We start from the raw sequence: 15,600 nt of genomic DNA, 5'->3' as shown, positions 1-15,600 counted from the left end.
AGCCAGCAATTTTACTAAATTTCGTTTAGCACACGATTACTACAGCTTGTCCGTGCTGCAAGATTCTTACATCTTTCATATGCAGCACTTTCAGCGACAATTCCAACAGGGAGAAATGTAAACACTGTATTAACTACTATGTGAATGCAATGGAAATTAGTTGTAGTACGTTTTGTATTTTTAATTGCATTACCATAGATCCAACCCCAAGAAAATAGACAAACACTGGAGAAATAATACTTTTTCTTGCATGAATTATAAATAATAAAACTGCATTATTCCTGGAAAATATGTATTAGGTATCAGTATAAATGGAGTGGGTTAATAACTAAGAGACACTTTTTCTATTTAGGAGAACCATAAAAAATTGGGAATCCAAAAATCTTTGGCACATCAGTTCGAGAAAGATAACTTCTATGGATCTACAATTATCTATCATGTTTTTAAGTCTGCTAATAACAAATTCAGGTATTTCTCATTCTTAGTGGTAGATACAATATTAATATAACAGGATAACTAATTTTAAGAATACCTCCTAGTAGGACAGGGAATCCAACCATTTCTCATGTCGTGATTGGAATATGACATTTCTTTGCGCCAACCCATCATAAGTCTTTCTGAAAAACATGCCACAAATTTGGACCAATCAATAAAGCAGTTGGTCAAGGCTAACTTAGCTGAAAATACAGATGTCAATGTAACTAAACAAGCACATCCCAGGAAAAACAAAAGTTTACACTAAAATAGAAACAAAGATAGGGTAATGATTATCCCTATATGACTCTAAAGTCATCAGCAGTCAAAAATACTTTCATGAACACATCAATATATTGTTAACTGAAGAGCAATTTCTCTCAAAAAGGTGGATGGAGATTCACCTATGATTTATGGAATAACCATTTCAAACAAAACTCCAAAATTAAAGTTGGAAACACATACTGCTTCCTGACCTTAATCAGGCGTCTAGTCTTAGAAGCCTCACAAAGTGAGTTAACCCGAGGAAATAATCACTTTCAAATTAACCTTCTTAAAAAGTAAATTAGCTTATCATTGTTTAAGATGAGAGAAGTGTTGAAAAAATTAAGATGCTTACAAAATATAATTTCTACATACTGAAAATTTTCTTCTAACTAAATAACTGCAATTAAGATAATAATTTACCTCAGTTCAGTTCAGTTCAGTCGCTCAGTCGTGTCCGACTCTCCGCGACCCCATCAATCACAGCAAGCCAGGCCTCCCTGTCCATCACCAACTCCCGGAGTACACTCAAACTCATGTCCATTGAGTCGGTGATGCCATCCAGACATCTCATTCTCTGTTGTTCCCTTCTCCTCCCGCCCCCAATCTCTCCCAGCATCAGAGTCTTTTCCAGTGAGTCAACTCGTCGCATGAGGTGGCCAAAGTATTGCAGTTTCAGCTTTAGCATCAGTCCTTCCAATGAACACCCAGGACTGATCTCCTTTAGAATGGACTGGTTGGATCTCCTTGCAGTCCAAGGGACTCTCAAGAGTCTTCTCCAACACCACAATTCAAAAGCATCAATTCTTTGGTGATCAGCTTTCTTCACAGTCCAACTCTCACATCCATACATGACCACGGGAAAAACCACAGCCTTGACTAGACGGACCTTTGTTGGCAAAGTAATGTCTCTGCTTTTTAATCTCATCAAACCTTTAAACTCAACTGAACCATTAAGAAATCTTTTAATTTAAATGCTCTACTATGTTTAAATAATACTTGAAGAAATAAAATGTTTGTATTTTGTGGGGTATTTTAATACAAAAAAAATTTTTTTCAGAAACTGACATGTATCTTTTACATATACACTAACAGTTTTTTTTCTATAAGGTAACCTATGGAATTCACAGATGTTTCATTTTTAAGAAGAATTGATGCTAAAAGACAAATCAGTGATAATTCATAGTTAAGAATAAGTTTTCATTTTATAAAAAAAGTCACGTAATTACTTTAGGCCCAAAATGTCACAACTAAACACGTTACCAAGATTTGCATTCAGTTTTTAAAAGAGAGAATCTAATAGCTAAAGGTACAAATACTACCATTGCAAGAAAACTGTTGTACATGAAATTGTACAGCTTCAACCATTACATTCAAGTGCATAGTTTAGATCCAACTAGTGGTAGCAACAACATAAAATGATGAAATCTTAATATAAACACTCTCCATAAGGCTTCAGAAAGATCATGAGATTCTCCCATACATGAGAAACGCTTCAAATATAGTCCCTTTACTAACTGTAGCCTCTAAACTACTAGATATGGAAGTACAGCCATACACTGAACCGTAACTTATGGCTAAAGACAGAGAGCAAAATGATCCCCAGAACACACTTCTAGTATGACCTCGATTCCACCTGCCTAGATCACATCCACCACACACACACACACACACACACAAACACACTTCCCACAATCAATACTACCCATTCTTTTTTCCATAGTTTGGTCTTCTAATTTAAGACTAAATGCAAAGACAAGTCAAATTGCTTTATTTCACTGTGGAAAATAACTCTGGATTTGAGAGATATGAGACTGCTCAACATAAAATATACATTTTTACTTCAACTAAAGGCTTCTCTCATTTACAGTAAAGAAATTCAAAACTGAAATGTTTTAACTATAGAAGCAACTTCTAAAGTTTGGTCCAGGGATTCTCTGCTTAGGGTATCTGCAATGTCAAAACTATTTGAATAATAATATTAACACATTAATTGTTATATCCACTCATTCTCTGAATATACAGTGAAGTTCTTCAGAAACTCTATGACCTGTGATGAGGTAAATGGATGAATGGTGAACTATACAACTGTATATTCAAATTTTCTCATTTTTTATTTCAAAGGTCAACAAAACACAAACAAAAGCTCTTTACAGTCCTAAATAATTTTAAGAGTGTAAAAAGAAGTCCATAAACCAAAGAGGTTAAAAACCAGTGAACAGGGACTTCCCTGGTTAAGAATGCGCTTTGCAATGCAAGGGACACAGGTTCGATCCCTAGTTGGGGAAGATCCCACATGCCGTGGACAACTAAGCCCAGGCACCTTAACGACTGAACCTGTGAACCACAGCTACTGAGCCTGACACCCTAGAGCCTGTGCTCTGCAACAACAGAAATCACCGCCAACAGGAAGGCAGTGCCGCAAAACAAGGCCAAGCCCCCGCTCGCCACAACTTAGAGAGAAGCCAGGAGCAGCAGTGAAGGCCCAGCGCAGCCAGAGAAACACCCGCAGGGACCCGAGGAGGTCTGGTCCCCAGAAAGAGGCTCTCCACGGAGGGTAGATCAGACAGAGTTCCTTCCTCGGTCTCTCTCACAACCCCAAGACATCTATCTCCAGCCCTTTTAATTGTACTGAGGTTTTAAACACAAAACAATTTATCAGGAACACTAAACACTCTCTCGATATAGCTATTTTAAATAAGTACAAAGCAGCCAGAATTTCCACCCAAATTTATATCTACTACTTTATGCTTCTTTAATTAAATCTGTTTTTCAAGTACCAGCATTCAAGAAAAACTACTTCAGTCTTAATCTGAATTATTGATTCTGCTTTAGTGACTATATTTCAGTAGTGTTATCTATTTTTATTTCATTATAACTTTTAGTAGTTAAATCTAATAGGTTAACCCCACATTTATAAACTAAGCAAAGAACATTATTAGTACTTATAATTGTTTTCATGAGAAACCACTTTCTAGATTCCAATCAAACTCATAAATAAACCTACGGAATACAATCACTTTTCAGTGAAGAGTTCCTCTAATCAATTGAAAAAGAGTTCCTCTAATCAACTGAAACTAAACTGGCAAGTACACACAAACACACATGTTGCTTTACGTTTCCCTTTGGGTTGCCAAGAACAAAAAAACAATTCAAATGAACTCCAGAGAAAGGAAATCTCAACACTTATCAACACGAGAATGTGAAGAGACGTGGGCACCGGAAGAGCCCTTCAGCTCCTCTCTAGGTGCGGTTTCTGCCTCTCCCACTCAGCGTTTATTCTCTTACCTCAGCTCACACCCTCTATACACGCTTGATTAAAAAAGTTTCCCTACTCTATGCACACTGAGACCTCCTGAATCTTTCTTTATAATAAAGTAAAAAAATTAACACTGCCATCTGAAACTGGTCCTCTACTGAAGGACCTACAATAGAATTTTTCTATGAAAAAAATGGTCCACTTTTTCCGATTTCTAATTCCCAAGAGAAAAACTTGATCAGTTCTTAGGTAAACCTTCCAGGTTTCAATTTCCTTCTCTGAAAAATGGGGAGATAATAATACCCACCTCAAAAAGCTGTCATAAATCAACAAGTCTTACAATACGAGCCTGAAGAGAAACAGGGGAAAGAGGATTTTGAGCACGAAGAAGTGAGTGTGAATGGCATGTTCCACAAACCACACATGGACTCAGCTAAGGCAGAGTGGGCTTGTGAGGACACAGCAGGAACAAGGCTTGCCTAGCAGAAACCAAGCCAAGAGGGGTTCTGATGACCATTTTAGAGAGCGTGGGGTTTCTGCCCTATGTGAGAGGAAAAAACACTTCGGGATTTTACCCCAAAGTGAGAACATAACGCAAAAACAGACTGAGAAGAAGGAGCTAGGTAAGATAATGAGTTTAGTTCCACTGGGTTTTGACATGCTCAATTTGAACTGAAAATATTGGTTTATAAAGAGAAGATGACTAAGAGAATTACCAGCAGTTTCAGCATACAGGAAGCAGCTCATGTCAGAACTCAAGCAGTTGTTAAATGGTCCTTTTCGAACTGTTTAGACCAACCTCCACAGAAACATCCATACATTTATCTATCAACTTCTAAAACTAAAGTTTCTTAAGACAATATTGACCTTTGCTATGTAATACATCTGATAGCCTACATTCCTGGAAAATCCCATGGATGGAGGAGCCTGGTGGGCTGCAGTCTTAAGAGTCAGACACGACTGAGCGACTTCACTTTTACTTTTCACTTTCATGCATTGGAGAAGGAAATGGCAACCCACTCCAGTGTTCTTGCCTGGAGAATCCCTGGGACAGGGGAGCCTGGTGGGCTGCCGTCTATGGGGTCGCACAGACTTGAACATGACTAAAGCGACGTAGCAGCAGCAGCTTATATTCCTACTTCAAAAAACTGTCAAATTGGGTCCAGTAAATTTATATCAAAACCCACTCCTAGAGGCTTCACTGACAGAATGATGATTTAAGGAACTCTTACAGTACTCAGAGCAGACTCCTATATCCAGGAGCCACTAGATTTAGATTTTTAATTCTTATTCACAGTTACGTACATAGAAGAATATATGAATTTGTGTATTGTTAGAGGATCCTTTTATTTTGAGGGTTAAGTCTTTATACATTTTCATGAAAAATGTATACATAGTATATATTTATCACTGTTTTTATTCTGTGAGCACTTAAATATTCAGAGAGAATAGTGCCTCAACTAGACCTAAAGATTTAAGCTGTGAAATGAATGAGACAGTTACACTGGTGGTTAGCTGTCTGACCCACATTACTCAAGGATAAAGGTCTCAAAGGGGTGCTTTCACTAGGTTCAGCAATTTGCTGTAACAGAGATGGCAGAGAGCACTGGACTTTTGGTGTCACACTGCCCAGATTCCAACCTTGGCCCTGAAACTCACTAGCTGTCGTCTCTGTGCTAAAAGTTTCATCTGGAAAATGGAGATGATGACAGTACTGACTTCACAGGGTTGGTGTGAGAATTAAAGGAGTCAAAGGAATATACATACACTGCTTCACAGAGTCTTGCACTGAAATGTTAAAAATTATTATTATTTAACTTATTCAACTAGAATCTTTTTTTTTTTTTAAGAAGAAGAATCTTTATTACTTTTATGTACAGAAAACTCAATAGTGTACACTCAGCCCAGCTTGGTGGCCAGTTCTTTGGCCTTCGCCTTTTCCAGCTTGGCGATGCGAGCCACTGACTTCGGCCCCAGGACATTGCCTCCCCAGTGACGACGGATCTCATCGTGTCTGTCATTGTAATCGGTCCTGATGGCTTCCACCAGCTTAGCCAGGGCACTCTCGTCCTCCGAGCTGACCTGTGTGAAGGCCACGGTGGTGCACGTCTCCCTGTGGACCAGGTGCCCCAGCCGGGCCTTGCCCTGATGATGCAGCAGGGAACCCCCATCTTGCGGCACGGGGCGGGCAGGAAGACCACGAGCTCGATGGGATCCACGTCGTGCGCGATCACCACCAGCTGAGCCTTCCTGTTCTCCACCAGGGTGGTGACAGTGTTGACCCCTGCTCGAAGGACAGGCGGCCTCTTGGTGGGGACGTCGCCTTTGCCGGCAGCTTTCTTCTCGGCTCAGGCCAGCAGCCTCTGCTTCTTCTCTTGCTTTGTCTCTGGTCTGTACTTGTGGGCCAGCTTAAGCAGTTGAGTAGCTGTTTGTCGTTCCAAGGCCTGGGTGAATTAGTTAATTGCAGGAGGTACTTTCAGCCTCTTATAGAGAAGAGACCTGTGCCGCTGCAGCCGGATGTAGCGGGGCCATTTGACAAAGCGGGTGAGGTCCCTCTTGGGTTGGATGTCCTGTCCAATGCCAAAATTCCTGGGCCTCTTCTCGATCAGGGGGCTGACCACCTTCTTGGCCTCCTGCTTCTTCACCAGGGCCGGGGCCGGGGCCACCTTCTTCCCCTTGGCCTTCTTTCCCTTCGGCATCTTGAAGGGCTGGCGTAGAGCGACTCTTAGTTTTTTTAAGTGAAGGGGATTTCACTGTGTAGTTTGTCAAGTATTTTACCATCCTGTGTAGAGCGAATAAAGCTCACATTTTTTTCCATCAGTGTCTACAGACTGCTGAGTCATAGTATTTTAAGTGCAATTTGAAGTTCTTATATAAAAAAGAACTTGAACCTTCATACTCTCTTCTCTAATTATCACTTGTGAGTATATAAAAAATCCAAAACACTGACACTAGTAATTGCCCCTTGCCATTTAATGACTATGCCTTTCTCAATAGCTGTCATTTTTCAGTACTTACACTTTCCCTTTTTGATAGTATACCTAAAAAGTAATAAGTCTGGAACCACTGACTATCAGGTCAAGTACCCCATCCCTTTCAATTATCCCTGCGTGTATCACTGTATGGAACACAGTGATGTCACTGGTACTCACAGTGATGACCTTGAGCCACCAAGAAAAGGCTAATTATCTTCATACATTCTCTTTAACATGATATTTTAGAAAGACTGCCTTTAAAAAAAGGTTTAAATTGTAATGAGTGACCTTCAGTTATCTAGTCTAAGATGTTAACTCCTTTGTAGTATAAGTAAAATCCCATTTTACTCTATAAATATCAACCCTTGATTCTGTTAAACATATGTATTTCCATTTGCTTATAAGTGATCCTTGAAAGAAAGCAACTGGCCAATATGTAGACAATAAGATTTACTAGACAAAATACTCTGTGTAACAAATTACCTTTAATCTTGACCCATGGAGGTATCTTCTCTGTAATGAGCAGCTTCTGTTGAGATATGTTGTTATGAAACATCGAGGAATAAAGAAAAGACTGACCATTATAAGGGTTCTAAGACCTCCAGTTTGCTTTAAGTTTTGTCTGTGTGTTTATGCAGTTTACAAGAAAACTATTTAAGTAGTATGTGCTATGAGAGACATAGCAACAAGACATCATTTCCTAAATATTAGTTGATCAGTGAATACTGCCTTAAAAATTCATGTTCTAAGTTCTGTTTGTTCCTATAAATTGACAGAAACACAACTTTGTCCCCTTTATACCCCATATGCCTAAGGAAATTGCTACTACAACTATTTCTCACTATCCTGCTTTTCGTTTTTTAATTTATATCAAGTAAAATTAAGGACTGAGAAAGAACATTTGTACTAACAGTAAAAGTAACAATGGTGATTGTAGTAGTAGTAAAAATAATAGTAACAGGAATAGGAACAACAACAAATAATGGTGATTTTCATTTTTCGAGTACCTAGAATGTATAGGCACTATGCTGGGCATATTACACACACACACACACACACACCCATATACACATACATACACACATACATATTCTCAATGAAACAATTATATGAGGAAAATATTATTACCATTTTATGGTTCAGAGAGGTTTATGTAGCCTGCCCAAGATTACATGGCTAGTAAGCAGTGGAACAGAAATTCAAACCAACTTGGCCTCCATAACACTACATATAACCCTGACTCTTGCTAGTATGTTCTGCAGTCAAAACAGATTTTGCTTTATAGAAATTGTAATAGAAATATTAATCTAATTTGGGGGTACCTCCCTTGTGGAATATAAGCAGTTGCTCTTTAAAACTGCTTAGCCCCTAAAAGAATCTAAATGAGCAGTATGGCACCTCTTGCTGCTATTTAGCAGTAACTTTGTCCTCATTTCCTCCACCCTTTGCCCTCATTTCCTCCACCCTTTGCCCTTAATAGATGAGAAAATTATTTTGCTTTGAAAAGGAAATAAATAGGTAACATTAATTTTTAATGAACACAACTGTTCATTAACTGATTTTTGGGAATTAAAAGATGGATAACAAATGGTTTAGAAGAGACACAGGGAAATGATCACTCAGATATACTGTAAGAGTACAAACTGACACAACCACTCATCCTAAGTATATTCTGCCAACAGGTAACCAATTTTTAAAAATATCCCCTAGACTCCAAATTTTAACTTTCAGAATAAATTCCTAGGATATAATTACAAAATTGAAAGAAAAAAGAAGAAACTGATATAGCAATAGCTCATTATTTCAGGGATGTTGATAATAATGAGAAGTAAGAAACAATTTAAATATGCACTAATAGTTACACAAAACATGGCACATCAACACAATGGATTACAAAATAGCTTTTAAAAATAATAGCACAGTCCTGTAATTACTAACAGAAAAATACGTTTGAGATCATTTGGAAAAAGATTACACAAAGCAACGCTTAATAGGAGCCATTTTTATATTAAAATAAATATCTGCTGCCTATATACATTAACAAATCTAAAATGCAGTTGACCAAACTGTTACTAGTAGATTATGGAGTTGCAAAAACTCTGAAAATAAATACTTTAAGAAATACTTTTCTGTACTAAGTTCCAATCAATGTGTTATTTCCATAATAAGAAAAAGGGGCCATTTGCAAGATATTCTTGCATTTTACATCCTTTAAAAACAAAAGAAATAATCAAGATACCTATGAAGATGCTTGCGCCAAGACATTCATTGAACCATACCATAAAGAGCAAAAAACAAACAATTTAAATACCAAATAAACATACCTCACAGCCATGAAGAACTAATGTTCTACAAGACTATTTCTTGTTGTGGCATAATGTTCAAAATATATTAATCAGTGAAGCCATAAATTACGTATAACTTTCTTCGAAAATATAAATTATATTTACATAAAAAAATACTGAGAACATTCACTCAGATATAACTTGATTTATTTGCCTCTGTGTTATGGATTATGGGCAATCTGTGATTTCTGCCATTTGTGCTTTGTGTTTTCCAAGCTTTCTTTAGTGAGGATGTACTGACTTTGTAATTTAAAAAAAATAAAATAAAGAAATATAAAGATTCTTTGCCTCTTACCCGTTTATATTTAAGACACCAAGTTCTATATCCAACACTTCAAATGAAAACTATTCTATTTAGAATATGTACAATAGATGGCTAAAAATCACGAAAAAGTTTTTCTAAAATTGAAAATTTGTATCAAAATGCAAAGTATCAGTCTATAAATTAAATATTTAAGGTGTGTTTTTTTTTTTAAAGCAGGTGAATTTTTGTGCATTAAGGGCTACTTTTAAATAATTCTGTTTGAGGAAAATTCAAGGTCTTCCTGAGCATGACCAGGATTTTCTGAAATAGAATTTCCTATAGAAAATCAGTTTTACAATTGCAAGGTTTCACAAAACAGGTAGTATGTGAGTGGGCTTCCTTCTTTAATAGCTGCCAAAGGACTGTGAGGTTAAGAAAAAAGCACTTACCACATATCCACTTACCCTGACCCTTATGACCTAATCATTCCTTGACTACCCAAGTATCTCTTCATTACAAAATGTGAAAGCTATTTTTACTCTAAGAAACCATTTTTTTAAAATTCTCTGCCCCAAATTTAACTACCTTATTTCCATTTAATGATCCCATCAGGATATCTATATTTCTAAATGTTTAATTATGTCAGAAACTGACCACTCAAACTCTATAGCTTCAAATACATAACCTAACTGTGGTTACAATATATATAATTTGAAATATTCTAATAAATTGAAAGAATAAAATATTAATTTCCACTAGAACTTTGAGATATTTTTAACTATTTCAAAAAACCAATTTAGAAGTATCTACTCACAATTCCTAACCCTTAGGTTAGATGGGGAAACAGTGGAAACAGTGTCAGACTTTCTTTTTTTGGGCTCCAAAATCACTGCGGATGCTGACTCCAGCCATGAAATTAAAAGACACTTACTCCTCGGAAGGGAATATTAAAAAGCAGAGACATTACTTTGCCAACAAAGGTCCGTCTAGTCAAGGCTATGGTTTTTCCAGTGGTCATGTATGGATGTGAGAGTTGGACTGTGAAGAAAGCTGATGGCTCAAGAATTGATGCTTTTGAACTGTGGTGCTGGAGAAGACTCTTGAGAGTCCCTTGGACTGCAAGGAGATCCAACCAGTCCATCCTAAAGCAGATCAGTCCTGGGTGTTCATTGGAAGGACTGATGCTAAAGCTGAAACTCCAATACTTCGGCCACCTCATGAGAAGAGTTGACTCACTGGAAAAGACTCTGATGCTGGGAGGGATTGGGGGCGGGAGGAGAAGGGGACAACAGAGAATGAGATGTCTGGATGGCATCACCGACTCAATGGACATGAGTTTGGGTGAACTCCGGGAGTTGGTGATGCACAGGGAGGCCTGGTGTGCTGTGATTCAAGGGGTTGCAAAGGGTCGGTCGCAACTAAGCAACTGAACTGAACTGAACTCACAATTTACAAATTATGCATGTCAGGGTATTTCTTCAGTTTTACTGCAGGGCCCTTCTCTAACTGCCATATTAAACAGCCATCACAGGAGCATCGCACTGTGGGACTTACGTGTCTTTGGTTTAAACTAAAGTTTATGTGTGACTTACAAGCACCCTCACTTACACATGTGCTAAACAATCCAAAGGTGAAAAGTCCACAGATGATTGTCCTTCACTATCTGCTGCTGCTGGCTGAGGTTTAACCTCCGAGCTAAACTTGTCAGCAAACTTCTTCAGGTGAACTTCACCAGGCCATGCTGGTTTTGAATCGGGCGTAATTCCAGACCAAGTTAACATAATTAAACTTTAGGATTGAAGGGGGAAAGGGAGTGAGGGTAAGATAAGCACTGCTGAAATCACTGCATTCTGCCTCTGATCCCACTGAACAAACTTATCTGTCCTTTCCTCGTGTACTTTTTACCACTAATTCTCTCCACGCTCTTCCTTAGGAATGTTCTTCCTTAGGAACGCTCCAAGGAAGTCTGAGTGTTCTTCCAAATAGATACAGAAAACGACTTTGTTTCTGGGCACCCCCAAATCCACCATTAGTATCTTTTCTTGGACTGATCCCTTCCTAGGAGTCTTTTTATTCCTTTCCCAAATCCCTGTTTGTTTGGTATCTGTATAAACTCTTAGAAAACTTTTCAAAAAGATAAAGGACTTGCTCTGATGACAAGAAAAAATGAAGAAATGCTAATACTATTTTGTGTCTTACAAATGAATAAGAAAGAAATCCTAGTTACACAAAGAATAGGTGGTAACAAGAGGCTAATAATGAACTGGGGAAGAGGAAAAAAAGAGAGGAAGGCTCAATGCCAGCTACTGTTGAGTGTGCTCCAGTTCTAGTCATACCCTTTGGCTTCCAAGCTAGAAAACCTGTTCTCTAGACCCCAATATCCACTCCTGCACACCCAAATGGCACCTTGGAGCCAACAAGAGAAGACAGAAATGTATCCTTTGGACCACCTGAAATAAGCTAGTGCTCTAAAGATGTTTTTCCCACAGAAACATTCTTATAAAGGTTGGCTGGATCCCATTGTAATATCAACATTACAGTTCATGTAAAAGGCCACCATAGACCAGATTAGGGACCCATTACATAAAACACTCCTAGAAAGAAAATGTGTTCCCAGTTCAACTCCTAAAATACACAACCTTAAAAAACCACCTCTTAAAACACTGCTCATTTGTAAATCATGAACTACCTATATGTTTCTGATGGAATCAAAGCTAGTATAGCAACATTTCCATGTAGAAAAGCGATTTCCTTTCTTCTTACATATATAAAAAAATGGATCTCCTTTTTCTAAACTTAAATATCCTCAGTAGCAGATTGCCTGATTGTAGCAGTCCAAGCCATTGCTGGAAGGCAATCCAACAGTAGGATGAGAGTAATTTCACACGTATCTTCTATTTAAGCAGTCACACATGTTATGACACTGCCCAAATGCCAAAGTGTGAGCAAAGAAATTAACTTTTATAAACCTAAGTTTCAGTTGAAGAGTCCCTTAAAACTTGAGGGAAAAAAAGCCTGGTGTTCTAATTCTGCATTTGTTGCTTCAAAAGTACAGGTAAAGTAGTAAACGTTTATATAACCTTTAAAACACAACCATGTAAATTTACTACTTTGTAGAAATACAAAAGAATGACTTTTACTCCATTATTATTTGCAGATCAACTTAATTAGTCTACATAATCTACCCACAAATGTATTATTTTTTGAGAACCCTCTAATTAAAATGCTCCAAAAGTGACCATTTCTAAGCTAATGCACAGTCAGTTCAGTAGTTAAAACATATTGCTAATTTCAGCATAACAATGGGAGAGACTCTGAACTCTGTGCTTCGAAGTCAGACCCAAGTTACTCATACGAAATACAACATGAAGTTAAACTTAATTTACAAACGCCAACTGATGATTTCTGTCCTCTTTTCAAATGAAACATTTCAGTTACAGCCAAATCTCAGTTACTAAAGATCTGACTGTCCAATGTGCATGCTGCTTTTATTTCTCCTTCCATCTTCCACTTTTAGTTCTTCTTATCCGTTCAACACACAGGAGAATTTTTAAGAAAAGATGAATTCTTTTTTCTAACGACTTTATGTATCATCTATTCCAGCTTTCTGCCTGATGAGCAGTCCTTCCAACGATACTGATATACACATACACTCTTCTATTCAGAGAAGCACCTGAGATCACAACACCTCCAGAATAAGTCCTGCACACCACTTACGGTTACTTCCCGCCTTGGGCACCTGACTGGACACATACACTTTGGGACTAGATATAACCATCTGAAAATGATAGACCAAGTATCTTCAAAAAGAAGAAACTTAAGGCCATTGAATTTGAACTGTACCTTCCACACAGAAGTCCATCACTGTGTTATCTGGGGAAAAATTAAAACAGAAAGACCTAATTCTGTCAAGTCATCACAGCAAGGTAAAAACAGCAAAATATACCCTTAGTAGCAACAGTAAACTATTCTGCTCATTAACCCTTCAGTCAGAGTTGGATAGCAGCAACAGAAAGATAAAACATAGGTCAGTGTCAGGTTTAGTGACGGTCCTTAATTGTTTATATTTATATGTTATATATGTATATCACTTCTCTACTCATTAGTAAGATGAGTTTTCATTTCACTTAACAGCCTCAATGACAAGAAGACAACATATTCTATAAAATATGTAGGTAAATATCACCATTTACAATTCTATACACTGCAGTTACTTAATGCCTATCAGTCTTAGTCTCAAAGCATATATGAAAACCGTTTCTGAATATTCAATGCTACAGTGTTCACTTATTTTATATAACAAAAGATTTAAATAGCAAAGGTGAAGGCAACCTGATTTAAAAATCTGAAAATAAAATTCTTAGTAATATGGGCATCAAGAAAAATGTATGTTTTGACAATCAAAATATTAAAAATTAATAAATCTAATAAACAGATTAAAAACTTACTATACATAAAACAGATAAAAACAAGAATTCACTGCTTAGCACAGGGAATGATATTCAATGTCTTATAATAAAACTATAGTGGAAAGATAATCTGAAAAAACAACATATATATGTGTAACTGAATCACTTTGCTTTACTGGGTGTACAACCATATTGTAAATCAAATGCCAAACAAAATACCATATTGTAAATCAAAATACAATCATATTGTAAATCAACTATACTTCAATTTAAAAAATTGCTGAATCTAGGTAAAAGGTTTGTGAGATATCTGTACTATTTTTGGAACACTTTACTTTGAAATTATTTCAAAGTAAAACAACACCTAAAATGAAGGCAAGAAATATCAGATATGAAACACTGTCTTCAGTACAACCAATATTTAAAAAGTAATCAACCAGCCTTAAATGCTAACATTTTCTATATTCTTCAGAATATAATACACCCTTATTTGTATTTAATCATAGCCTTCCAACATCAAAATGGTTTGATCAAGATTATGTTTACAAAGACTAGATTTAAAAAAGAAAAATAATTCACTGTGAAACAGCACATTCTTAAAATTTTCCACAGGTAAATTTCAAACATTAGTGCAATAAGCGAAATAATTTATAATTTAGTATCCTATTCATATAGATGGCACATGTTGTGCTCCAAATGCCATATTGATGAAATATTTACTTCAATTCTCAATTTTATTCTTAGTTTATTTCTTCTTCCACATTATAAACTTAATTAAGATTAATACAGTGCTCAATAGTTATGGTCTGTCTATACTATCAAGAAATTAAGTGTATGCACACACACACAAAAAAAAGTAAAAATTAATGTTCAGATTCTGAAATTACTACTTACAAGAGTAATGAAATATTTTAACCTCATTTCATTATTTTAAAATCACTGCAATTCTAAAAGATAATTACTATATTTGTGTAACATTAATACTTTATAAAATGCTTAAAATCTACAATCATATTTCAGTCTCATAACATTGCATGCCAAGTAAGATAGGTATCATATTACTAATTTAATAGAAAAGTTTTATAACCTATTATAAAATTTAAGATCACTTACTGTCTTGTTTTCATATTTTAAAAGTTTTTCCATTTTTATTTATAGCTTCATAAACAAAAAGAGACTCAACGAATGCCATGTAATATATCATCAAGTTCACTATGCGAACTATTTCTAAAAATCAATCAAGGATGACAGATTAATTATTTTTGGAACTGATCAACTAACAAGGCTGTAAAAATGCAGTTTATAGAGAGTAAGGGGAAAATAATTGAAACTTAGGAAGAAAGATTACATATCAATAAGGTTACTGTATTACTGAAGTAACACAAAAAGAATTCTCATATATATTTTTCAGAATCTATCTAGAGTTATGAGATCTAGAGAAGATGACAGAGAAAATCAGCTTGAGTGACTTATTCTCAGTTTCACTTTTTTTAAATTTGTTGTTAAAAATAGAAATATCTTAGTATTGAGATAGATCAGAGAAAGAGATCAAGGAGATTCTCTCATTTATAATTTAATATTTTGGTTTTCCATACTGAGAAAATATGTAATTTATGTATAATTTCAGTAG

General features: G+C 36.3%; 1 protein-coding gene and 1 pseudogene across 2 annotated transcripts in view; both read right to left on the bottom strand.

The window, feature by feature from the left end:
• Positions 1-15,600, bottom strand: part of FBXL17 (F-box and leucine rich repeat protein 17) — a 526,365-nt gene that overhangs the window by 431,565 nt on the left and 79,200 nt on the right. The gene's annotated exons all lie outside the window — the stretch shown is intronic.
• LOC129558735 (large ribosomal subunit protein eL8 pseudogene) lies at positions 630-8,771 on the bottom strand (annotated as a pseudogene).

The sequence above is a fragment of the Moschus berezovskii genome, chromosome 8 (assembly GCF_049115385.1).
Source record: "Moschus berezovskii isolate FMDL1 chromosome 8, NW_MosBer_1.0, whole genome shotgun sequence".
Classification (NCBI taxonomy): domain Eukaryota; kingdom Metazoa; phylum Chordata; class Mammalia; order Artiodactyla; family Moschidae; genus Moschus; species Moschus berezovskii.
The sequence above is the reverse complement of the archived record's forward strand: the minus strand, read 5'-3'. Positions and strand labels throughout refer to the sequence as shown.